Here is a 25921-nt window from a genome sequence, read left to right as displayed (position 1 = left end):
TTTTGTTTTATTGGATATAGATTATCGGAAAGAGGTTTGCATCAGACAAATGGCTCATATCAGGATTTTAAATAGTCTTAGGAAATTGTTCATTGGCAGGGTCAATGTTTTATGGTCTGACCCTGCCTTCATTGAAGTTAATAGAGAAACTCCCGTTGAACTCAGTAGAGCAGTCAGGCAATTAGTGCTTGTGTTTTCTGAATTGAAGTGATAACTCACATACATCAAAGGTTGCCTCCAAATTGATGTAAACTTGTTTTCAGTTTTTTCAAAGAAATATTTTGCCTGTTGATACTCCCCAGTTCAGAGCTTTCAAGCATAGATTGTGAAGCTTAGCAGAGTGACAAAGTTAGGACTCGTCTTCACTACTGGGGCAAGTCAACCCAAGTTATGCTAATAACGTAGCTGGAGTTGATGTAGCTTAGGTTGATTTACCCTGGTGTTTTCACTGTGCTGCATCAATGGGAGATGCTCTCCAGTTGACTGACCTTACTCTTCTCTGGGAGCTGAAGTAATAGAGTCGACAGGAGAGTACTCTGCCATCGATTTAGTGGGTCTTCACTAGACCCGCTAAATTGACACCTGCTGCATCAATTGTAGCAGCACTGATCTCCCTGGTAGTCAAGACAAGCCCCTAGTTTTGTTTTATTTCACTTTACTGACAGCTTTTAAAATATCTATCACATCTTTATGGAGCTAAATGGTTACTTTTATCACATGCCAAGATTTCATTTTGGAGAGGCAGGCAGGAGATTCCTGTTCAGATACAGACAAGTGGTGTCATGTACAGGGGCTGGTGGAAATCTTTTCTGTGATTTTAACATAAGTGGGTTCACTTCCTGAGTTTTGCCTTGAATTTCTTATTGAAACTTACCCAGATTCTCAAAGAGAAACTCATCTGAAAACACAGTAAAAAATCTTCATAAACTCATGGTTCCATTGACTTCAAGTCAATCTGAAGCTCTCCCTCCTGACATTGTTTGCAGCCTTTATGTTAGCAATGGAATTGGCTGGGCAGGACAGCTGATCTGAGAGGAAGATACTGTGTAATATTCAGAACTTTGAGTCCCCTGGTGCTGACCACATACCAGCCAAAGCTTTGCAGCTGTTCAGTGTCCTAATAGGGAACTAATTACATTGCCAAATATGCTTCAGAATAAATTAGGCTTTGACTGTTTTACCAAGAGATTGCAAGGGAATCAATGTCATGGTTTTCTTAGTGTCATGATATTCATTTTACTTCTCTTTCTGGGAGGGACTAAGTTTTGCCAGTTAACTTATACTGATTGAACAAGCATCAAGAAATGGGACAGTGGGATCTTTCAAGTGAAAATTGTATAAATAAAATTTATTGATGTTACTATTGTATGCTATTGTTAGAGGGCTTTCCCTTCACCGCCTCCCCTGGTTCTTGTCATGCAGACAGAAAGCAGAAGGCCAAAAGTCCGAAGTGCAGGAAATGCAACGTTTATTGGGGTTAGTTCCAAACAAGCATATCCATAGCTCTACACACCGGCAGAGTCTGTTTCCCAGTGTTCCATTCCCAGTTTTGATACCGCAGAGCATTTACCCCGTATTTCCCTTCCCATCTCTGACGCCGCAGAGCCTTTACCCCATGTCCCCCTTCCCTGCTCTGACACTGCAGAGCATTGCCTGTGTCCCTATTCCCTATTCCCCATTCCCACCTCCTCCTCCTCTTCCTTGGCAGGCCCAAATATACCTGCAATGCATGCCCACAGTCCCACCCCTTTTGTACCCCATAGGAGGGATAAGGAGTGAGGGTGTGCTATGGTCAGGGACAGGCAAGTCTTTTGCCTTTTAGTGTTTTATACCTTCCACCCAGCCACACTTTGCCTTCCTGACCAGTTGTTTGACCTTGCCTTTAGTTAGGGGTTGTGGCAATCTTAAAGTGTGCACTCGAGTAACACTTTCTCTTATCTGTTCCTATTGTACTAAAAAAAAATCTGACTAAGCTAAAGAAACATACACAGTCTTTGTTCTTTGTTTACACATATTAGTATAAGATAAGAGTATCAAAAGGTCAAACCCAAACTTCTATCTCAGGCTGAAAAACAGGCATATATGCTAACAGCTATGGAAAATGTTAGGCCTTGATAAACACAAAATACTATAAAAGAGTGGGAGTACAATGAGCCGAACATGCAGATATAGTTCGCCATACAGATTTAAATTTTCTCTGACTGCATTAATCATATTTCTTGCAGTTTGTATTCAAGGAAGTTCGCTTGACTCCTGGAATCTATTAACACATTCAAAATGGTCTTTAAGGTAGACAATGGGGAGACTGTGGTATCTGAGGACATCAAAGTATATATTCAGTGCTCCCTATATGCAACAAAAAGCAGAATATCAGTGCTACAAAAAAAAAGTTGCTTGTTCTCACATTGCCTTAGAACTGCAGTGGTGTCCTACTCTCCTGCTTCTGACACTTCCAACTCTTCCCTTTGCTCCCTCCCATGAGCCTTCCTCCTATGAACTGCGCTCCATCAGGCTTCACTTTCTTCTTTCTTTCCATGTGGCTGTTTTCAATCACTACTTCAGCTCTTTGTCTTCATTCTTTGTTGATAGTGATATCTGGCTCTCCCTTTTCCTCTACATCTAACTCCTGAACCATCTTCCCCCAATTGAGTAATATTAGGAAGAAATGTTCCATGTGGGCATTTTATTATATAATTGTACATTATGGGTGTTTTTACACCTACATCTGGAATTGGACCATCTCAGAGACAAAGCATGGGACTAGATGGGTTGTTGGTCTGATTTAATATGTCAATTCTTATATCACTATATGTTCCTATTTCCTCTAGATTTACACCATAGTAAGTGCAAGTGGAATTTAGTCTTATAGCAGACACTGCTGGGGCTGCAGGACATTGTTTCCTTTCCTTATTTGTATTGCAAATTTAGTGCTCATGAAAGATGCATACCTATTTGATCTTACTTTGGTGAAGGAAGGGTTTCATGACAGATAAATCACTGGCCTTCCCCTCAGATGCAGATGAGAATAGGCACACAGTAAGGAAGGTCATAGAATCATAGAAATGTAGGACTGGAAGGGTTCTCAATAGGTCATCTAGTCCAATCCCCTCCCCTGAGGCAGGACAAAGTATTATCTAGATAATCCATGACAGGTGTTTGTCTAACCTGTTCTTAAAAACCTCCAATGATGCAGATTCCACAGGGTCCCTAAGTAATTTGTTCCAGTGCTTAACTACCCTTACATTTAGGAAGCTTTCCCCAATGTCTAATCTTAATGCCCATAAGGAGAACAATTTGTCACCATTCTCTAATTATAACAACCTTTTATATACTTAAAGACTGTTATCATATACCCCTTAATCCCCTCTAGACTAAACAAATCCCGTTTTTTCAATCTTTCCTCGTTGGTCATGTTTTCTAGCCCTTTAATAATTTTTGTTGCTCTTCTCTGGACAATTTGTCCACTTATTTCTTGAAGTGTGGTGCCCAGAACTGGAGGCCTCCAGTTGAGGCTTTATCAGTGCTGAGTAGAATCATAGAATCATAGAATCTCAGGGTTGGAAGGGACCTCAGGAGGTCATCTAGTCCAACCCCCTGCTCAAAGCAGGACCAAACCCAACTAAATCATCCCAGCCAGGGCTTTGTCAAGCCTGACCTTAAAAACCTCTAAGGAAGGAGATTCCACTACCTCCCTAGGTAACCCATTCCAGTTCTTCACCACCCTATTAGTGAAAAAGTTTTTCCTAATATCCAGCCTAAACCTCCCCCTCTGCAACTTGAGACCATTACTCCTTGTTCTGTCATCTTCTACCACTGAAAACAGTCTAGATCCATCCTCTTTGGAACCCCCTTTCAGGTAGTTGAAAGCAGCTATCAAATCCCCCCTCATTCTTCTTTTCTGCAGACTAAACAATCCCAGTTCCCTCAGCCTCTCCTCATAAGTCATGTGCTCCAGCCCCCTAATCATTTTTGTTGCCCTCCGCTGGACTCTCTCCAATTTATCCACATCCTTCTTGTAGTGTGGGGCCCAAAACTGGACACAGTACTCCAAATGAGGTCTCACCAGTGCTGAGTAGAGGGGAATGATCACATCCCTTGATCTGCTGGAAATGCCCCTACTTATACAACCCAAAATGCCATTAGCCTTCTTGGCAACAAGGGCACACTGTTGACTCAAGTGGAAGAATTACTTATAGTATCTTGTTTACAACACTCCTGCTAATACATCCTAAGAGAGGTACTTTGCATTCATCCTTATTGAATTTCATGCTATTTATTTCAGACCATTTCTCAAGTTTTTCAAGATTATTTTGCGATCTAATCCTGTCTTTCAAAGTGCTTACAACTCCTCCCATCTGGGTATCATCCACAAACATTATAAGTGTATTGTCTATGCCATCATCTGAATCATTTATGAAGATATTGGATACAGCTGGACTCAGGACACATCCCAGAAGGACCCCACTCGATATGCCCTTCCAGCTTGACTGTGAACTATCAATAACTACTTTTCCAACTAGTTGTGCACCCACCTTATAGTTAGTTTGTCCAGATTATATTTCCCTAGTTTGTTTATGAGAAGGTTGTGTGAGACAGTATCAAAAGACTTACTAAAGTCAAGATATAGCACATCTATTGCTTCCCTTCCCCCACTCCCAAGACTCGCTACATTGCCAAATATTAGGTTGCTTTGGCAAGATTTGTTCTTGATAAATCCATGTTGATTGTTACTTATTACCTTATTATCTTCTAGGTGCTTACATTTTGATTGTTTGCTCCATTATCTTTCTGTCTACTGAAGTCAAGCTGACTAGTCCATAGTTCCCTGTGTTGTCCTTATACCCATTTTTATAGATAGGCACTATATTTGCCCTTTCTAGTCCTCTGAGATCTCTCCTGTCCTCCATGATTTCTCAAATATAATTGTTAATGGCTCAGAGATCTATTCTTGGGGGAGATGGTTGGGAGTGCTCATGTAATCTTCATGCATGATTCTAATATTGACCAGGAAGAACATCAAGAATATAGCAATGGACAAAAGAACAGCAATGGGTAGGAGGAAAGATAGTGCCAGTATCAATGAAGCTAACATTCAGGTAGGCGATACTGGCAGTAGAATGATTGTACCCAGTCGGGTGAGGAATCTGGGTGAAGCCAAGCAGAAACAACTAAGATGTCTGTATGGCAATACAGGGAGACTAGGTAAAAATATGGAGGAACTAGAACTATTGGTGCAGGAAATGAAACCACATATTATAAGGATAACAGAAATATGGTGGAATAGTAGTCATGACTGGAAAACAGGTATTGAAGGGTATGTGCCGTTCCGGAAAAACAGAAATAAAGGTAAAGGTGATGGAGTAGCATAGGATATTAATGACAAGGTAGACTGTAAAGAAACTAGAAGTGATGGAATAGATAAAACAGTTTGTTTGGGTTAAAATCACTTTGGGGAAGAAAGCTACCAGAGGTTCCCATGGGATAGTGGGTGGGAGATGCTACAGACCCTCAGGATCAAATTTGGATATGTATAAAGATATCTTTTATGTTTTTAATGAAATTAATACTACTGGGAATTGTGTGAATATGGGATACTTTAACTTCCGAGATATAGATTGGAGGACAAATGCTACTAATAGTAGTACGGCCCAGATTTTCCTGTATGTGGTAGCTATTTCTTCACCAAATAGTTACCAAACCCAACAAGAAGTGATGCCATTTTAGATTTGATATAGGTGAGTAGTGAGGACGTTATAGAAACGCTGGTTGTAGGAGACAACATTGGTTTGAGAGATCATGCACTAATTCAGCTTAAACTAAATGGGAGGATGTGACGTTATGAATGTGATATAATATCTCATTGAAAGATGACAGGGCCAGAAAGAGTTAATTAACTCACAGACTGGCCTGATCCAGGGCTGAACTTCAGAGACTGGTTAGGAAGATATGTAAATGAATAGAACTTTGAAATGCAAGTCTGCATTGTTGGAGGTAGAAGGGTAGATGTTTGCTCAGGTCTTGTGATGTAAGCAAACAAGTCTTGTCTATTGCTATAGCTTTGATTCAAAGATCAAAAGAGGAATATTAACATTTAGGAAGCTACTTGAGTGAAATAGTATTAATGTCTATATGTCTCTTTGAAAGTTGTGGTAACCTGTATCTGAACTGTTTAATGGATAAATTACCCTGTGCTAATCGTCAGAATGTTTGGGAGGAGGAGAGTTAAGCCTATTGTTTTCTCAGGCCAAAAGGCTGCTGGAAATGTATAAGAACCCCAGGACACAATCCTTCTTCATCTCAGGTCTGCTTTGGGTTTCAAGATGGGGAAACCTTAAGCCACAAGGATTGAGATCCCCAGTCACTGACTGGAGTCATCCTGAATGTGGATATTGGACTATAACCTATGGACTATGTCTAAAAAGACTTTTGGCAAATACAAACACATCTCTGCTATGTATCTGAACCTCAAGAATTGAATTCAAGTCTGTATGTATATTGATCTTTTAACCAACACTCTCTCTCTTTTCTTTTTAAATAATTTTTAGCTTAGTTAATAAGTATTGGCTCTAAGCGTGTATTTTGGGTAAGATCTAAGTTATAATTGGACCTGGGTATATGGCTGACACTTTGGGGTTGGAAGAACCTTTATTTTATATGATGAGATAAAATTTTCAGTAATCCTCATCATATCTGACGTGTGTATGGCTGGAGGCCTGAGGCTGGGTACTTTAAGGGAACTGCATTGTTTGGACTTCTGAGTAACCAGTGAGGTAATACAGAAGCTGTTTTGTGCTGGCTTGGTAAATCTAAGTATTAGAATATCCACCAGCTTTTGGGGTTTGTCTGTCCCGTTCTGTTTGCAGTTTCACCTTAATTGAGTGACCTCAGCTGGCTCAGCATCGTCACAAAGGATAAAACTAGATCTGTAACTAGGTCCTTTGATTTCAAAAGGGAATACTTAAAAAATTAAGGGAATTAGTGAGGGAGGTGGACTGAAGTGAAGAACTCAAGGATCCGAATGTAGAGGATGCTTGGAATTACTTTAAGTCAAAGTTGCAGAAACTATTTAAAGCCTGCATCCCAAGCAAGGGGAAAAAACATAGGGAAGGGTGGCAGACCAAACTGCATGAGCAAGCATGTCACACAGATTATTAAGAGAAAGCAGAAAGCCCACAAGTAATGGAAGATGGGATGGATCAGCAAGGAAAGCTACCTCTTGATGGTCAGAAAGAGTAGGGAAAAAGTGAGAACTGCCAAATACCAAGCAGAGTTGGCCCTTGGAAAGGAGATTAAAACTAATAGTAAAAGATTGTATTGCCTTATAAATAAAAAGAAAACAAGGAAAGAAGAAGTGGGACTGCTAAACATTGCATATAGGGTGTAGATTAAAGATAATCTAGGCATGACCCAACATCTAAACAAAAATTTTGTCTCAGTTTTGAATAAGGGTAATGAGGATCTTAGGGATAGTGGCAGGCTGACTAATGGAATTTAGGATATGGAAATAGAAATTAAGTCAAACTCAAACAGCTTAATGGGACTAAATCGGTGGTCTTGGATAATCTCCATCCAAAAATATTAAAGGAACTGGACCATGAAATTTCAAGCCAAATAGCAAGGATTTTTAATGAATCTGTAAACTTGGGGGTTGTACCCTATGACTGGAGAATTGCTAATGTATTACCTATTTTTAAGAAATGGGGGAAGTGATCTGTGAAACTACAGGCTTGTTAGTTGGACCTCAATTGTATTCAAGGTCTTGGAACAAATTTTGAAAGAGAAAGTAGTTAAAGACATAGAGGTGACTGGGAGAAAATACAACATGGCTTTACAAGAGGTAGATCATGCCAGACCAACTAGATCTCCTTTTTTGAGAAGATAACTGATATTTTAGACAAAGTTCCACTTGGGAAATTATTAGTTAAATTGGAGAAGATGGGGATTTATATGAGAATTGAAAGTTGGATAAGGAACTGGTTAAAGGGAGGACTACAACAGGTCATTCTGAGGGGTGAACTGCCAGGTTGGAGGGAAGTTACTAGTGGAATTCCTCAGGGATCAGTCTTGGGACCTATCTTATTTAACATTTTTATTAATGACCTTGGCACAAAAAGTGGGAGTGTGCTAATTAAATTTGTGGATGACACATACTTGAGGGGTATTGCCAATATGGAGGAGGGCTGGAATATCAACAAGAAGATCTGGATGACCTTGAAAACAGGAATAATAGAAATGAAATAAATTTAATAGTGCAAAGTGCAAGGTCATGCATTTAGGGACTAACAACCAAGATTTTTTGCTATAAGCTGGGGACTTATCAGTTGGAAGCGACAGAGGAGGAGAAAGACCTGGGTATACTGATTGATCACAGGATGACTATGAGACGCAATGTGATGCAGCAGTGAAAAAGGCCAATGAAGTCCTAGGATGCATCAGGCAAGGTATTTCCAGTAGAGACAGGTAAGTGTTAGTACCATTATACAAGGCACTGATGAGGCCTCATCTGGAATACTGTGGTCTCTCATATTTAAGAAAGATTAATTCAAATTGGAAAAGGTGCAGAGAAGGGCTATTAAGATGATTAGCAGAATGGCAGAATGGAAAACTTCCCTCAAACAGCTTGGCTTGTTTAGCCTAAACAAAAGAAGGCTGAGGGGAGATGATAGCGCTCTATAAATAGATCAGAAGAATACATACCAGGGAGGGAAAGGAATTATTTAAGTTAAGCTCCAAAGTTGACTCAAGAACAAATGGATATAAACTGGCCATCAGTAAGCTTAGACTTGAAATTAAACAAAGGTTTCTAACTATCAGAAGAGTGAAGTTCTGGAACAGCCTTGCAAGGTGAATAGTAGGGGGCAAAAAAACGAACTGGCTTCAAGACTGAGCTTGACAAGTTTATGGAGGGGATGGTATGATGTGACTGCCTACAATGGCACATAACCAATCTGCAACGGCTAGTAGCAAATATCTGCAGCAGTCGGTGACGGGACACTAGATGAGGAGGGCTTTGAGTTACTACAGAGAATGCTTTCCCAGGTGTCTGGTTGTTGAGTCTTGCTCACATGCTCAGGGTCTAACTGATTGCCATATTTGTGGTTGTGAAGGAATTGTCCCCCAGGTCAGATTGACAGAGACCTGGGGGTCTTTCATCTTCCTCTGCAGCATGGGGCAGGGGTCACTTGCAAGTATAAACTAGAGGAAATAATGGATTTTCTGTAACTTGAAGTCTTTAAGTCATGACTTGAGAACTTCAGTAACACAGCCAGAGGTTAGGGGTCTATTATAGGAGTGGGTGGATGAGGTTCTGTGGCCTGCAATGTGCAGGAGGTCAGACTAGATAATCATGATGGTCCCTTCTGGCCTGAAAGTCTATGATTCTAGTATTCTAGGATGTTTTTCATCAGGCCCTGCCAACCTGAAGACCTCTAACTTCTCTACTTAATTATTAACATGTTCTTTCCCTATTTTAGCTTCAGGTCTGACCCTATGTACATTTATGTAGCTGTGTTAGTCATCCAATTACTGCTAACCTTTTTGGTGAAAACTGAAACAAAAAAGGCATACAACACAGTGGCCATTGCTGCCTTTTATTATTGTCTTCCCCTCCTCATTGAGTAATAGGCCTACCCTATTCTTGATCTTCCTCTTGCTTCTAATGAATGTAAAGTCGATACAATACAAAATGGTGTAGAACTGGAGTGGGATCAGATGTGTACAAGATATGGGAACAAGCCAGTGCAAGGTCAGTGGGGTGGTAAAAGGGGTCAGAAGGGGACACTGACCAGAGCACACAGGATAATGCATGCTGCTCCAAGAAAATGTCAAAGGAGTCAGTGGGCACCACCCACTGAACTTCTGCCCAGATGTATGCACAAGTGAAGCCAAGGAAAACAGCCCTAAAGTCTCACACTGCCTCACCATCACTGCTTCTTGCTTTCAAACCAAAAGATAGCCAGTTTGGCCAGTGCTAGGAGAAGTTTCACAAGGAGGTCTCTGGACTTTGTATATGCTAAGCAAAAATAAATGTGTGCTGAGAAAATTACAGACAGAAACTGAGAAGGCGGCAAAACAGAGACTGCCTGGCATACTGGAAATACGTGTCTGTCAGACTCTCCCTCTCATCGCATAGAGGGAAAGTGCTGGAGGAGTCTATGGAGTTTGTGCCCCATGCCAGACAAATGCACATGATGATAGCCCTGAAGATTTTATTCATCCACTACCTGGGCATCCACTATGCAAGTCTCCCCAGATTTCCCCACTAAAGTACATTAGCTCCATGACAAAGAAAAGGATAGTTCAATCTCTATCCATCTTTGCCTCTGTAGTGACAGTTGTCACTCTAGAATCCTGCACATAGATGCAGTTATTTGTGTTGACTTTGGATATTGCATCAGCTGAGTCCTCCCAGGAGTTGAAAAGGGGTTTTGAGTATCTTGTCTAGGCTTGTCTTGACTGCAGAGTTAATTCAAGTTGTAATCAAATTTGCCCCTAATTTGACTCTTGTCCAAAGCACTGTAGTTTTCCTATGAGGTAGGCAAGGTCAACCAGGGCCAGGGAAATAGTACTGACCTTGCCTTGCCTATCTTGCAGCAATAACTAGAGTGCCTTGTCTACTCTGGAATGTTACATTGGGATAGCTGACATGCATTAGTTATCTCACTGTAGAAATAAAATAAAATAAAATAAAATAAAACCAAACATCACTACACCTTTTTTGCAGTGGAGACCTAACTTGAGACAGAGGGAACTAGGGACAGGGACACAGGTGTCCTCTAGAGAAAAACAAAAGGAATGATTAAGCTCAGGAGAAAGCCAAGGATTTTTGGTGTTACATAAGTTAACTACAAAGACAAATCGCAGAAAGGGAGTATTTTTGGGGGGGATGATTTAACAGTGTATGTATATTCTGGGACCTGTTCACATGCACTTTTGACAGAAAAAAAATAATATTGCTAACCAGCTCTGAATTTGGCTTATTACTGCAGGGCTGAAAGTTAAACCATAACTAAACAATCAGATAGCTGTCTTGGACTTTGAAATGTAAATGTCAGAGGTGTTTGGAGGGACTGCTTCTCTTTCTAAATTGTGCATTTTCACCAATGTATAGCTGGCGTTACTGCACTGAAGTCAGTAAATTACTCCAGATTTACAGCTACATAACTGAGATAAAAATCTGGCCCTTTTTTTTTACAGCAGAAATTGAGTTGAAAGTGGTTATTGGTCCACAAACAGCTGCTGAAAGGGCAACAGAGCTTTTGGGAAGAGGAGGAGGGAAAGTGTCCAAATATTGCAGGGAAAATTTGAATTAAAAATTAATAAACAGCAAATATATCAAGTCATACTGTGCCATTCATTTTACCCTCTTGTCATTAAAATCAATGGGCCAGTTTAGTTAGTTTTTCCCATTCAAAACAAAAGGGGAAAAGGTGTTTATAATCATTTCCCTACTTTACCTTGTCCCTCCATTAGGAAATATTTTACATAATGGAAGGAAGAATATGTGGCATGCTCCCATCACAAACTAATATAGTTTCTTTTTCCTTCTCCTCCCCCAGTGTCAAGACCTAGATTCTGCCAGGTCCTTAGGTGTCATTCTTAGCTGCTGTGCCACAGTGGAGCAGTGAATTTCCACCACTGACCAACAGAGTTATTGGTAAAGGCCTACAGACCCACAGAAGCCACACCCCTGGTCCCTGATTGAACAGGCAGCACTCTCATTGGGTGCTTGACTATATAAAGACCCCAACAGGAAGGGGAAAGTGACTGACCCTTGCCTGCTGGTTGCTGCCTTGCCTGAACCTACCTTGCTGCCCTGCTGCCTTGCCCAACCCTACCTTGCCACCTCACCAAACCTCGCCTCCCTAACCCACTGACCCAGCCCTTTGGATGGGGTCTTCTGGCTCTTGACCCCTATGAGAACTTCAGCCATTGTCCTGGACTGCCTCTGATACTGATCGATCTTCTTGCTACCCAACCACCCACATACTCTTGATCACTGCTCTGGACTGCGCTCTAACTGGTCTCAGCCACTGGGCATCATAGTTTGCTCAGCCCACTTCAGTAATCTACTAGGCTCATTCTACCCCCAAAAAAAAGGTATGAAACCCATAGGTATGGCACCATAGGCACCCCAGTGGACAGTGAGCCCCCAGGAGCACCTACAGGTAGAAAAAACAAGCTTTACAAGACACAAAGGACCAGCTTCGGTGGAAAACCACAACCTTCCAGAATAGATCACAGAACTGCAAGCAGGAATATCTCCCAAAGCCCCATGACCCACGTTATCTTCAGGACCTGAACCCATGGTACCTTTACGAGAGCATTATGATAGGATCTGTAGCAAGTTTTGGTGTTTCATGAACCATTGCAGGTCTGTTCCCTGCTATGGCCAAATGCCTATGAGATGGACCAGGCAAAGGTGGGACTGATCATCAGCCTTCTAACTGGAAAGGTCCTATACTGGGTGTCACCTGTATTAGAGCAGGAGCACCACAGACTGGCTAGCTGGCACACCTTCCTGAGGGCCTTTGCGACAATCTTTAATGACCCACACTGAGCTCACACCAAAGAGATAGTCCCACAGAGACTCCACCAGATCTCTCAGTCAGCTGTAAGGTCTGTAGCCCACTTCTGACCCCTGGTGGCAGATACAGCTTGGAATGGGCCAACCAAACGACACCAATTCCATCATGGTCCCAATGAGGAAACAAAAGATGAGCTTGACATTGTAGAGCCTCTGGGGGATCTAGATATTGAGCTATACCTCCAAACTGCCACTTGATTTAGTGAATGGAAAGGGATTTCACCTAGTATCCAGATGCCACCCACATGACACAGACCCAGCTGGACCCTTCCAAATGGGAAGCTGATGGTGAAAGAAGTTGTGTTTCTATTGTGGTGGCCCCAATCACATGGTATCCATTTGTTCTGTGAAGTCTCCAAACTGTGTGGTTCTGAGAAACGACCATGCCCAGCCTTGGTAAGGGAGTCAAGCATGGGCAACATTTGGAAAAGTCCATTGAGTTCCCTCCAGCAACCCATTCCGGGTCCCTGGCCCCTGCATCCAGGATTCCAGACAGGTACTGTCCCCCAGTGGGCCCTGATTGGCTCTGGGGCAAGCAGCAACTTCATGGATGCAACCATGGCTCAAGTACGTGGCCTACCCATTCAGCCTAAGACCACCCTTGATTTAGTGGACATTGATGAATTGCTTCTTACCTCTGGCCCCATCAGTTAGGAAACTACAGTTTTGGATCTGATGGTTGAAGAGCAGTGTGAGCTCCTCCAATTTAGTCTGATCCAGTCCCCACACTCCTCTTTAACACTCTGACTCCCCTGATTGGCAAAATATGACATGCATATCTCCTGATATCAGCACACCATGACATTTAATTCTGAGTTTTGCCAGGACAACTGCCTTGTGACTTCCAAGTTTGAGCCTCCAGAACCTCAGTCAGATGCCTTGCCTGGGCTTTGGAAACAGGAAGAGATGCTTGGAAACAGAGTAGGCCTCCTTGCTACTTTGGTCAACTCTCACACTACCTGCAAAATACCAAGAGTTTTCAGATATATTCAAAAAAGAAAATTACAGACACACTACCCCTCAGCAGGAATATAACTGCCCGATCGACTTACAGCCTGGGGCCAAGATTCCATTCGGCCAAATATATTTCGTGTTAGAACCTGGATTAGCCGCTGCTAAAGACTACATCCACAGGAATGTGGAGACAGTTTTCACCAGGCCTTCCACATCCCTGGCTGGGGCCCCTGTCCTCTTTTTTGGTGTGGGGGGAAGCTCCCAAAGACTCTGTGTGGAGTACCTGCCCTAAAAAAATCACAGTGTGGAATTGATGTCCCCTACCCCTGATCCCAGAGCTCCTGGATTGGGAACCTAGATATTCATGAATTTAGACCCCAGAAGAGTGTACAATCTAGTCATAATACAGTCAGGAGGTAAATGGAAAACCACTTTTTACACTCTCTGTTGCCACTTCAAATATCATATGATGCCTTTTGGGCTTATCTGTACTACTGTGCTTGCTACATTTCAGCAATTAATTAATGAGATATGCTATACCATTCAGTGGTCACCTACTTGGATGACATCCTAATATACTCTAAAGACCAGCCTATGCATGGCCAGCGTGTGCGCAAGGTCAAAGAAAGACTCTGCCAATACTGGCTTTGTGCTAAGCTGGAGAAATGTCATAAACCAACCAACTGTGGAATTATTAGGCTGCATTCTGTCTGCTGAGAGTGTTCTCCTGGATCCCTAAAAGGCAGAAGTGGGTCACTACTGGGCAACATGGCAAACTATTTGAGAAAATTTGAGAAATTCAGTGCCTAGCCCCTATAACTTCTCTGCTGCGAAAATCCACCAAGTTCACTTGGATGCCAGAAGCCCAAGAATCCTTTGCTCATCAGAAGGTGGCATTCATCTCCACATCCAGCCTTACACATCCCGACCCAAGTCAACTTTTCATCCTGGAAACTGATGCTTCCAACGTCACCATCGGGGCAGTGCTGTCCCAGAAACAGGACCTCAACCAAGGAGTTTATCCCTGTGCATACTGTTCCCACAAGCTCACTCCTGCTGAGTGCAATTATGAAATTTTGGACAAGGAGCAACTTGCCATCAAAGCAGCTTTTGAGGCCTGGAGGCATTATTCAGAAGGAGCTAGACACCCAGGGCAGGTGTTTGCTAATCACAAAAATCTAGAATGTCTGTGTTCTGCTAAAGCCCTAACCCAAAGACAGGTAGGCTGAGTTCTCGTCTTCTAGGTTCAATTTTATTATTAGCTACCACCCTGACTCCCGCAACAGTAAGGCAATCTGTCCCATAAAGAGAACATGCCAACAATCCTAAAGGACCTGAAGAAGAGCCTCCCTGCAGCCTGAAACCACATCGTTTCCCCAAGGATCCCTATGATCTGATTTTATTCACAACCATATATTATGCCCTACCAAATGGCCCCTTAACCCAGATACTCTAAACTTCTAACATGAAACCTTGGGGTAAATTCACACAAAGGGATGGACTGTTCCTCATTCCTGGGCACATCTATGTCCCTGAGGAATGCCAATGTTTGGACGCCCTATGCATTTGCCCTGTTGTCCCTTGGGCTGGACATTTTGGCCAGGCAAAGACCACTTGCATGGCATGCTGGTTGTTCTGGTGCTCAATACTGTGGTGTGACATTCAGCCTCACAGCAGGCCTTGAGACATCTGCATTTGTGCCAAAGTTCCCCAAACTAAATTCTCTGGCATGTTAATAGTCGCTGAGACCCCTTGAGGTCTTGGACTAACATTACAATGGACTTCACTGTAGAATTACAGAATCTGAGGGACACCATACCATACTGACAATAGTGGATCAATTGATGAAGATGGTGCATTTCATTCTCTGTGCACATCTTCCTGCTGCCGAGGATACTGCTTATCTCCTCTCCTCATCACACGTGTTCTGCCTCTGTGGCCTCCTGGATCACATCACCTCAGACCGGGGTTCTCAGTTTGTGTCTTGGTTTTGGTGGGAGGTGTTATGCCTTCTAGAGGCATGTTTTGATGCATCAACTGCCTATCATCCATAGACTGATGGCCACTCAAATGGTGGACCAGGTATTGGAACAGTATTTGCGATGCTTCACACACTACCACCAAAATGATTTGGTCTCACTGTTATGCATATTGCTGGACATTGATTCCATATATGGAATTTGTGTACAACAATACAGATGACACCTCAGCCAAGGTGAGCCCATCTTTTGCAAACTATGGCTTCCACTCCTGTTTTCACCCCACGCTGCCCACACCACCCACAGTTCCTGCAACTTCAGACCTGGTTCATCCTATATTCCGTGTCTCCTTCCTTAAAGCCTAATTTCTGACAATTACTTTCCTGAATGAAAACAACCTCCCTCTTCACCACTGCAAATTAAAGGCCAAGAAGAGTACTTTGTCCATGTAAGCCTAGATTCCCAGATATGACGTGGGAAGATATGTTACCTCATTGACTGGGAAGGGTACGGACTAAAAGGGCTGGTTCCCAGGGCTGCGTGTGCTCCCAAAAAAGTCAGATCCTTCCTCAGAGCCCATCTGGCCAAGCCTGGTCCTTTGACATTGCCCCAAGAGAGGAGGTATTGAACCCAGGCCTGCCAGTCCTTTATTGCTGCACCACGGCGGTGCACTGAACTGCCACCTTTGCCCAATGACCTTAGTGCTAAAAACCTGCAGACTCCCAGCAGCCATGTCCCAGGCTCCGGATTAGGTGGACAGGCAGCACTTTCAGTAGATACCTGGACTGTATAAAGACCCCAACAGGAAGAGAAAGCTGTCTGAGCAACAGACCATTGCCCACTGATTGCTGTGTAGACTGCCTTGCCCTGTTGCCATGCCTGACCCTGCCTTTTTACTGCCATGCCCAACCTCGCCTCCCTAACCCCCGACCTGGCCCCTTGGACTGGATCTTCCAGCTACTGACCCCTGGAAGAACTCTAATCATTGCCCCAAACTGCCTCTGATACCCATCGGCATCCTGGCTACCTGACCATTCATGCACACTTGCCTACTACTCTGGACTGCCCCCTAACTCACCTTGCCCATTGGGTATTACACCCAAATGCAAAATCCCAGGCCTGGGTTTCACACCAGTTCACGGAAATATTTCATTTAAACTTCCAATTTCTCCCATCTTTCTGCTGTTCCTTTGTGCAGAGTTCAACTGATTTCTTCATTTCAGGACTGAGAGTGCACTACAGGGTGAATGTCAACAGCAGTGGTTTCTCTGGCATAAAACGGCTAAAAAAGTAAGCTCACAATATGAACTGGGTTTTTCAGCCAAGTTCAGCTCTTTGGCAAACTGCTCGCTGCAGCTGTAGTTTTACTGACAGCAGTGATATTTATATTTTAAAATGACAAGAAAATGGTATTTTCAGAGGGGTTTTTTTGGTTCAAAGTTCTTTTTACAGATGATAAAAAATACAAATTAACTTGTCCAAAGAATTAAATCAGTTGCATTCAGTGGCTGGGTAATAAGATTTATCCTTCCTGGACCTTACTATTGAAATCTTTTATACAAAGGTATCCTGTTTAGGGCACATGTTTTCCTTATTACTCATTATTTACTTTATATTTAAAGAGCTGAAGACTATCTGATCACGGTTTTGAAGGATAGTCATGGTATTTATTTATGCCTAATGATACAACCTTGTCACTGAAATTATATACATATCACCTTGTGATACCATTTCATTATGTATAGTCAAATATACACATCTTTGGCTAATTTTAGAAAAATTAACCTGCAAAGGATTATTTTAAAAATTGTGCCTGTGCCCCTTTGTGCTGCTTTATGACGTATAAAAAAAGCTTTTCCTACTACACTCATCATCTTATTTCTGGATTTGAGTTATTTATTTTGCACATCTATTAAGCATAAATTGATGTAACTTACACTTCTTCACCACTTACACCAGCATACATGGACCAATATTTACATGGACCAATATTATTATAATTAATAATACTTAGCACTTGAATACCAAAGGCAGGTACATTAGAGTGTTAACCAAATACACAGAAGTATGTCTTGCAATGGATGTAAACAAAGTCCACTAAGGAGGGTTTAGCTGTCTTGTACGGAGCCTAATGTGTAAGCATTAGGAAGCTCCCCATGCATGTTTCTCAGTAACAATTCAGAATTTGCTAGGAAGGCATCATTGAAATCGAGTGGGTATATAAGCTAGTTACACAAATCTGAAATAATGTATTTCGCAAAAAGTAACTCCTCTAGAGACAAAGGTAATGTAATTACACAGTGATTCCTGTTACTGTTGCTGCATTGCCCCCTCATAAATGTGTTGCTCCTGGGGGAATTCTGTGCCAAAAACTAAAAATTCTGCAGACAATATTTTAAAATTCTACATATTTTATTTGTCAAAATAACACAATATAATCACTCCAGTTTCAATTATTTTGGTAATTTATTTCAAAATACCTGTCAACAAGTATGTCAACAATACAGAAAACAGGCAAAAAGGTTCCTCCAGGACAGGAGAGTTAAAGAAAGCCCTGCAACAACCCACTTCCAATTGGGGACTGCTGGTGGGGGCTGTGTGGGGGGCCCAGAGCCCAGACACCCACACTCCTATCCCCCCAAAGCCCAGCTGCGGGGCATCCCCCAGCCCAGATACCACACCCCCTTTTCCCCAGAGCCCTGCTGAGGATCAGCCCCCATATACCAGCACCCCTCCCCTCAGAGCCTAGCTGTGGGGCAGCACCCAGACAGCAGCACCCCCCTTCCCACAGACCCAAGCTGCAGGGCACCCCCCAGACACCAGCACCCCCCTCCCCACAAAGCCTAGCTGTGGGGCAGTCCCCAGCCCAGACAGCAGCACCCCCTGAGCCCTTTACTCCCCCACACTTCTTTACCGTCCTGCAGGGGGACATGATGTGGGGCAGCTCTGCCCTTCCTCACCCTTTCCCAGAGCTGGCTGGGTCCCCTAGGCCCTCTCCCATTCCCGGGATAATGAGGGTCAAAGAGCATGCAGCCTCCAGCCCCGTCAGGCCGGGCACTCTGCTCACTGAGAGCTGGCCTCTGCAGAGTCCAGTGCTTTTTGTGGTGGCCAGAAATTCTGCAGGGGAAACAGGGAATTCTGCAAAATTCTGCATTGCACAGTGGCACAGAATTCCCCTAGGAGTGATGTGTAAGTGACTAGTGCAACACTTCAAATGAAATCAAACTCTCAGTGAACTAGGATTTGATGGAAATACTCAAAAGATGACTTTTATTATTTTGTATAGTGGGAGTGCCCAGAGGTACTACTGTGAGCCAGGCCAGTTTACATCAGGTGCTGTCAATGGAGTTATGCTGTTTTACACCATTTGAGGATCAGGCCCAGTGCTGTCACTAACACCAGTGGAAGTAAGAGTAGAATCAGGTTCATGGCCTACTAAATAAGCCTATGGCACTTTGGGGTTAAAATAATGTCTCTAGCACCAGATCATCAAGATAATAGCTTTCACTTTTTATTTTCTGATTTGCATCTCTACATCAATGATAGACACTTGGGAGTTGGTTCACACAGGTATCCACTCTAATGTAACTCTGTTGATTTGAATGGACTTATTCCTTATTTACAATGGTGAAAAGGAGAGGAAAATCAGGCTCTTGATGTCAGTTTACAAGGACTTACGATGTGCTGACAGGATTTGTTTTTGGCATAACTTGTTTTAAAACATTTATACAGGGGTGACCAACTGATATCACAGACTCACAGCTCCCACTTTCAAGGACATAACATCAGCACAGTGAAAACAAAAGCGATCTTCAAAAATGATGCCAAAGGATTTGAATCCAAAGTTTATTCTTCTCCCACACACCCTGGTGTAATTCAGGAGCAACTATTGAAATTAATGAAGCTCCACTGCTTTAAACCTGTTAAGGGGAATGTGCTGAATCCAGACATCATCCTCTTGCCCAAGCCATGTGCAATTCCTGACATCCAGTGCCATCCACTTTTGAGCATGACTGCTTGGCTGAGGGGCTCTGTGTGGCAGGGAGCATGCAGTCACCTTGCACCATCACAGCTTTCACTCAGCTGAGCTTTCTGTTGCTGCAGATCTTGCAGTCTGACATGAACCTGTCCCATTTTATGTCAGTTATGAGGAGTCAATCAATATTTTGCACTCATAAAATATTGAATCATACAGTAATTAAGAAACAAAAACAAAATTATATTGTGAACCACTGAATTAAGTACATCTTTTACAGCCACGAAGTAACTGAATACAGTTCTGTCTGAATACAATAGGAGTTATTCTGATTTACCATTAGATGGCACACATACAGTAGGAAATGTGAATAAACAGAATTCCAGGATACTAGGTGAAAGGTTAAGTAATACTTTTGTAACATAATACATGCACTCTGAAGAATGCTATTAATACTTGTTTCCACTCTAAATTGCTAGATTATTCTGCCTAAAGAATCTAAAGCTTTGTACACTGATTTTTTTTCTAGATAATGTGAAATAAGATTGTGCTGCTAAATGTAGTACAATGATTGTTTATACCATCCTGCAGCTATAGGTATTAATCCTGCATTCCTTTCCCAATCCTTACTCGGGTAAAAATCCCATTGAGCTCACTAGCGATTTTGCCTGAATAAAGCCTGCAAGACCAAACTCATAGTCTTTTTTGTCTCTTTTAAGAGGAAAAAATAATTACACAACAAATAAAGCAATATCTGCAGTCTACTATGAAAAAGCTTAATGAGTAACAAAAGAATTTCAAATCACTAATGGAATAGGTGAATTTCTTTTCCTGTCAAAGTAGAATTGCTCTTAATCTGTAAATACCTTAAAACAACACAACATACCGATATATTAAATTTATTGGATGTATAATAAAGAAAATGTGATTACTGAAAGAGGCCTCCAAGCTAAATTGTTTATTTTCTTCTTTATGCTTCCAAGGACACTGGAAAGCCATTATGACAGATTCTTTGCACATACTTTTAGAGGTCCTTACAGAAAAATAAGGTGAGTTACTGATGCTACAGGAAGTGGTTATTAGTGTTTACTATCAAATTTTCGTACAAATTTGCTCACCTGGGCTAAACAAGCTCTTTCAACTTAGAGTTACATGCATGTGTGAAATGCAAATTTTCTGTAGTAATATAATAAATTGTATTTACATGATACAGCAAAGCACATTCTAGAAATCTGAAAAGAGGCACATATGACCTAGAAATTAGCTGCAGTAAATATTTGTGGGAGTTAAATTTTGAATAGATAAGGGGTAAAAAGAGCCAAATCCACCAACACTTTGCCACACTTCCTTAACAGACTTTCTTACATCTCAGCCTGTGCCACTGCCACGCTTGAAATTCTTTTTGTCCTCTTCCCCGCCCCCCATCAGAATAGTTCTTGTCCGTCTCCCACTCCTGCATCCTTGATTTTCCTGCCAGCCCAAATCCATGCCAAAGGTGGGTGACAGGCCACCAGTAATCAGCTGTGTGTTGCATTCCATCTTCTGCACTGTTGCTGATTCATCATGGACTTCCAGGTTCCTCAGAGTCACAGATCTTGGCCTTTATCCACGTCAGAGCTAAATAATTCAAGTGATAATTTAATGAAGTGGTTCTGCTGTATGTTATCTGAACTGAACACTTTCAATATTTCACTTTGAAAGGGAGAGAGGAGAGACTGTATATGCAGAACACCTGCTAAGTGAAGGACATTTTCAATGATGCAGGAATTTTTGGGGACAAACAGATTGTGGAGGGGTGGAAGAAAAATGGAGATTGGAGATACTTGATGATCTTTTAAAAGTGTCCCAATACATGTTTTGTATTAATAATACCTACCAGTGAAATATGGTAACCAATCAGCACCACTTCTGTGCTATCCAACAGTTCCTCTCTGTCTAAAATGTTACCTTTTCCTCTATTCAAGATGGATAAGAGTCCTGGCAATCCAATTGGGATGCATAGCTTCATAGACTTACAGGCCAGAAGGGACCATCTCATCTGACCTCCTGCATAACAGAGGCCATAGAATTTCCCCAAAATAATTCCTACAGCATATATTTTAGAGAAACTATCCAAATCTTGATTTTAAAATTGCCAGTAATGGAGAATCTGCCAGGACCCATGGTAATTTGTTCTAATGATTAATTACCCTCACTGTTAAAAATGTACACATTATTTTTGGTCTGAATTTGTCTAGCTTCGACTTCCAGCCATTGGACCTTGTTGCACCTTTCTCTGCTAGATTCGAGAGCCCATTATCATTTTTTTTCCCTGGGTAGGTACTTACAGACTGTAATTAAGTCACCCCTTAAGCTTCTATTTGTTAAGGTAAATGGATTGAGCTGCTTGAGTCTATCATTCTCGTGGCTCCTCTTTGAACCCTTTCCAATTTTTCAACATCCTGTTCGAATTGTGGACATCAGCTGCGGTTACATTGCTGCTGAACACAGAGATAAAATAACCTGCCTATTCTTACTCAAGATTCCCCTCTTTATGCATCCAAGGTTCATATTAGCCCTTTTAACCATAAAATTGTACTGGGACAGCTTATTATCCACCATGACAGCCAAATTGTTTTCAGAGTCACTGCATCCTAAGATAGTCCCCCATCCTATACATGTGGCCTACATTCTTTGCTCCCAAATGTACACAATTAGCCCTATTAAAACAAGTTTGCTTGCACCAGTGATATTCAGGGGTCTGACTTTGACAGTGATTCATTCATCCTGTAATTTTAAAATATAGCATAAGAATGAGGAGCGTATTACACACACCGTGCTGCATATATTTATAATAGAGCTGGGTGGGAAGTGGAATTTCCATCCCATGGGAATTTTCATATTTTAAAAAAAATGGTTCCATTTTGGAAGGTAAAGTCGGAAATGTAAAATTTACTGTGGATCAGAAATTTTCAAAAAAAACTGTTTTGGAGAAAATGAAATGGAATGTTTTTTAAAATTCTGGTAACACCTCCCTGGCTCTGCTGCAGTTTGCCTGGCAGGAGCTAGAGCTCTGGGAACCCCAAGTCGCCTGGACTCCTGGGGAGCCCTGGCTCTGTGCCAGCCCCCCTGGTGAGCTGCTGGGGAGCCTGGAACCTCTGTAGTGCATGTCCCTTTTTAAATTTTAGGCTAATCTTAGGAAATGTCAATGTTCATTGGGTCCACGGTGGCTGAGCCTGAGCTATAATCCCCCAATATATGCCCTTCACTCCAGTGAAAATTATAATGATGGGAATAAAAGCAGAAATAAAATAATGTAACACCCTTCCCGCAACACCCCATCAACCCATGTAATATATACATGAAATTGAAGCAGTTGCTGTCAGCCTTGCGTGGCCAAGGAATTGTAGTGGGGACACAGATGAGCAGAGAGCTCTTTTAACAGCGAGTAAAGCTTTTTCTGATGCAATCCCACCTTTTGATCTCAAATGTCACATCATACAAATCAAGCAAAGCAGGACTTGACCAGTAGTTGGATGGGAGGCCTCAGAGAAAAGAAAGGATGCTGCAAGGATGTGGTATTGATGATTCTGTAGGGGGCATTGTTCCTCTTTGTTCAATACTGAACCAACTGCCTGAGCCTGACGTTAGGGGGTGCTATTAGGAGACTGGAGTTAAGGCCAATTTTCAGATGAGATGGAAATTCGATCCACTTGTGTAAATTGGGTAAAGATCCCATGGTAAGGGTGAGACATTAGCCTGGTAAACTGGCCAAATTTTAACATAGGTAATTACATTTGGCTGAATTAGAGTCCCACCTCACTTTAGCTACTTTAATGTGCTTCACTTTCTGCCCTGAACTAATATGTGGTGTTGCTAATGCCCTGAGCTGTAGCCGCATTTCATTCTACTGGGCTTGCATTTCAATGGTGAATGAAACTGCTCCTGTACAAAATTGCTTTTCATCAGCGCAATGGGATGAGAAGTTCTCTATAAAGAGAAATATTGATTTAAAAATATTATTCATTTCTACTTGTGTCTCTTTTCTTTAAACAAACTTGCATTACACATAACGACAACATTAATTTCACTGAGAGATTTTTGGCCAGTCTTTAGTGTATAAGGCTCACCCTCAGAAGCCTTCATTTTCCTCTTTTCTTATTTTTCTTGGCATCCTCCTCCTCCGCATTTTTCAAGTTCTGGTACATCAGTGTCCACAGTAAATTTCATTGATTATAACACTAGTGCACAATTTCCTGCAACTGAAACTCTATTGTTGATGCTGCATGGGTTGGCTCAAAGATGCAAAACCAGTTGGTACCTAGACCCTTAGGATTTCTGCCTAAGGTGGCTATGTTGAAGGCACATTTCATTAGTAAGTCACAACTTACTCGAAAATACAGATACTCATATTTGTTTCTGACTTGGAGGTGCCCAGTGATTCCCACATAATTTGTTTCTGTAATACTGTAAAACAATTTTATTGAATATTTTAGGGATAGATCCTAAGCAACTGTTCATTCTCAGAGCTCCATTGAAGTAATTGAAGACATGGCAGTTTACACTAGCAAGGGGTCTGCCCCCTTACTTTCTATTCAATCTGCAAAATTAGGATTTTAAAAAAAATTAATAAATTAGTAGAACTGTTTGTGAACGTTAAGATGGTTTTCAATGAAAAATGCAGTTTCCACATAACTGAATTTTCAGCAGGAAAATTTTTATTTTTCTGAAATATTTCAATTTTTCTGTTGGGAAATCGAAACTATTATTTTTTCAGGTTGGTTTGACATGAATCAAAACATTTGTTAGTCAAACCAAATTCAAATGTTTTGAGTTTATTCAACATTAATCTATGTCCTCCTGAGTCATCCTGGTGCCTGATGGGAACTGTAGTTCAGGTGCCATGTGAAAGGTTAAAATCCATGTGCATTTTATATAACAACCTGGTATATAGATTGTGCCAGCTCTTTTCCAGACCCAAAGTCCAGAGTTTGGTCAAGGGACCAGAGGCCTAGCAAATAGTGATTAGCTAAGAGAAAGCAGAATAAACAAGATAACACTACCTTTGCTAAGATATGTTTGGTCAGTAGAAATGCCGGTTGTTGAAGTAATAACTGAATAATTATGTTTTGGATTGAACAAAGAATCCCTATTCCGTTAGTTTCTTCTGTAGGGAGACGTTCTTCCCACAGATCCAACCTGGAGTTTTTGAAAGGTGGCACATGTCAGTATAAGATATGGCATCCTCCCACCTCCCTTTCCCAGGGACCAATGCCTGCCTTAAAACACAAAGGAGACAATACTGTCATATACTTTCACTGTTTCTTTGTTTTAAGCCCTAGGAATTAATTAAATGTTAATTTGCTAACTTGAGACCATGGGCAGAGACATTATGTAACCTGTTAACCATTGGCTAATGTGCTATCTTGTCTTGTGGCTAGACCTATCCTGGGGTTTGAAACTGCCTACCCCATCACTTTCCCCCGCCCATGGAAAATCCATGTATTCCATTGTAATCAATTGATTGACAGTGTCTCTGAGCCTAATAAGCAAGGTGACACTCCGCCAGCGCTGTGTGTAATAAACTCCTATGCTTGACCTCTACACGGTGTGGATTTATGTTCCTTCACCTTGTGTCCCCATTCTCTATTATGGACTGGGCTGTCTGGATGGACTATGTAACGCATGATACTCTGGTTGAACTGTTGCAGTGCATGGTGGAATATATGGTCTAGCTGGGAAGCCTAGCCCATAGAGGAGAATGGGGGGTGGAGGAACATGAACTACAACTTCCACAGCTCTCATGAGGCACTACAGTGGCTCACGGGTACATAAAGTCACAAAACAAAAATGTTTTGATTTATTTCAAAAAGTGAAATGAAACATTTTGATTTGGCAACACTGAGACATTTCATTTCACTCAAATGTCAAAAAGGAAAAGTTTTGACATCTCTAAATAAAAAAAATGAGCTTTTCATTTCATGAGAAATTTTGATATTTCAATTTTTCATTTTGATTCAGGACAAAAACAAATGTTGCAATATTGGTGTCACATTCTGGGATGCAATCCAGACTGGTGAAGAGTTGTCACCTCTTACCCTGTAACTCTTAAGTGCCTTAAAAGCTTTGCTACAGTAGCTTTCAGCCTGGGATGCTCACAGTCAGCAACAAGCACAGTTTATTGACTTAACTGGGGATAAATACACCCTTCCCTTAAAGCAAAACACTAAGTTGTTTTTGTGGTAAAAAGAAAAGAAATTTATTAACAAAAGGAAATAGATTGAGTGATGCCAAGTAACCCAAAAGTAGAAATGGTTACAAGCAAATAAAAGTGAAAACACAATATAAGTGTCTAAAACTTAACCTAGCAAGATACAGGCTTCGTTCAAGATATTTTTTCTCATCAGTATTCCTTCTTGCCAGCCATGGCTGACTTTCCCTTAGTCA

The sequence above is a fragment of the Mauremys mutica genome, chromosome 1 (assembly GCF_020497125.1).
Source record: "Mauremys mutica isolate MM-2020 ecotype Southern chromosome 1, ASM2049712v1, whole genome shotgun sequence".
NCBI lineage: Eukaryota > Metazoa > Chordata > Testudines > Geoemydidae > Mauremys > Mauremys mutica.
Note: the sequence above shows the minus strand (reverse complement) of the source record.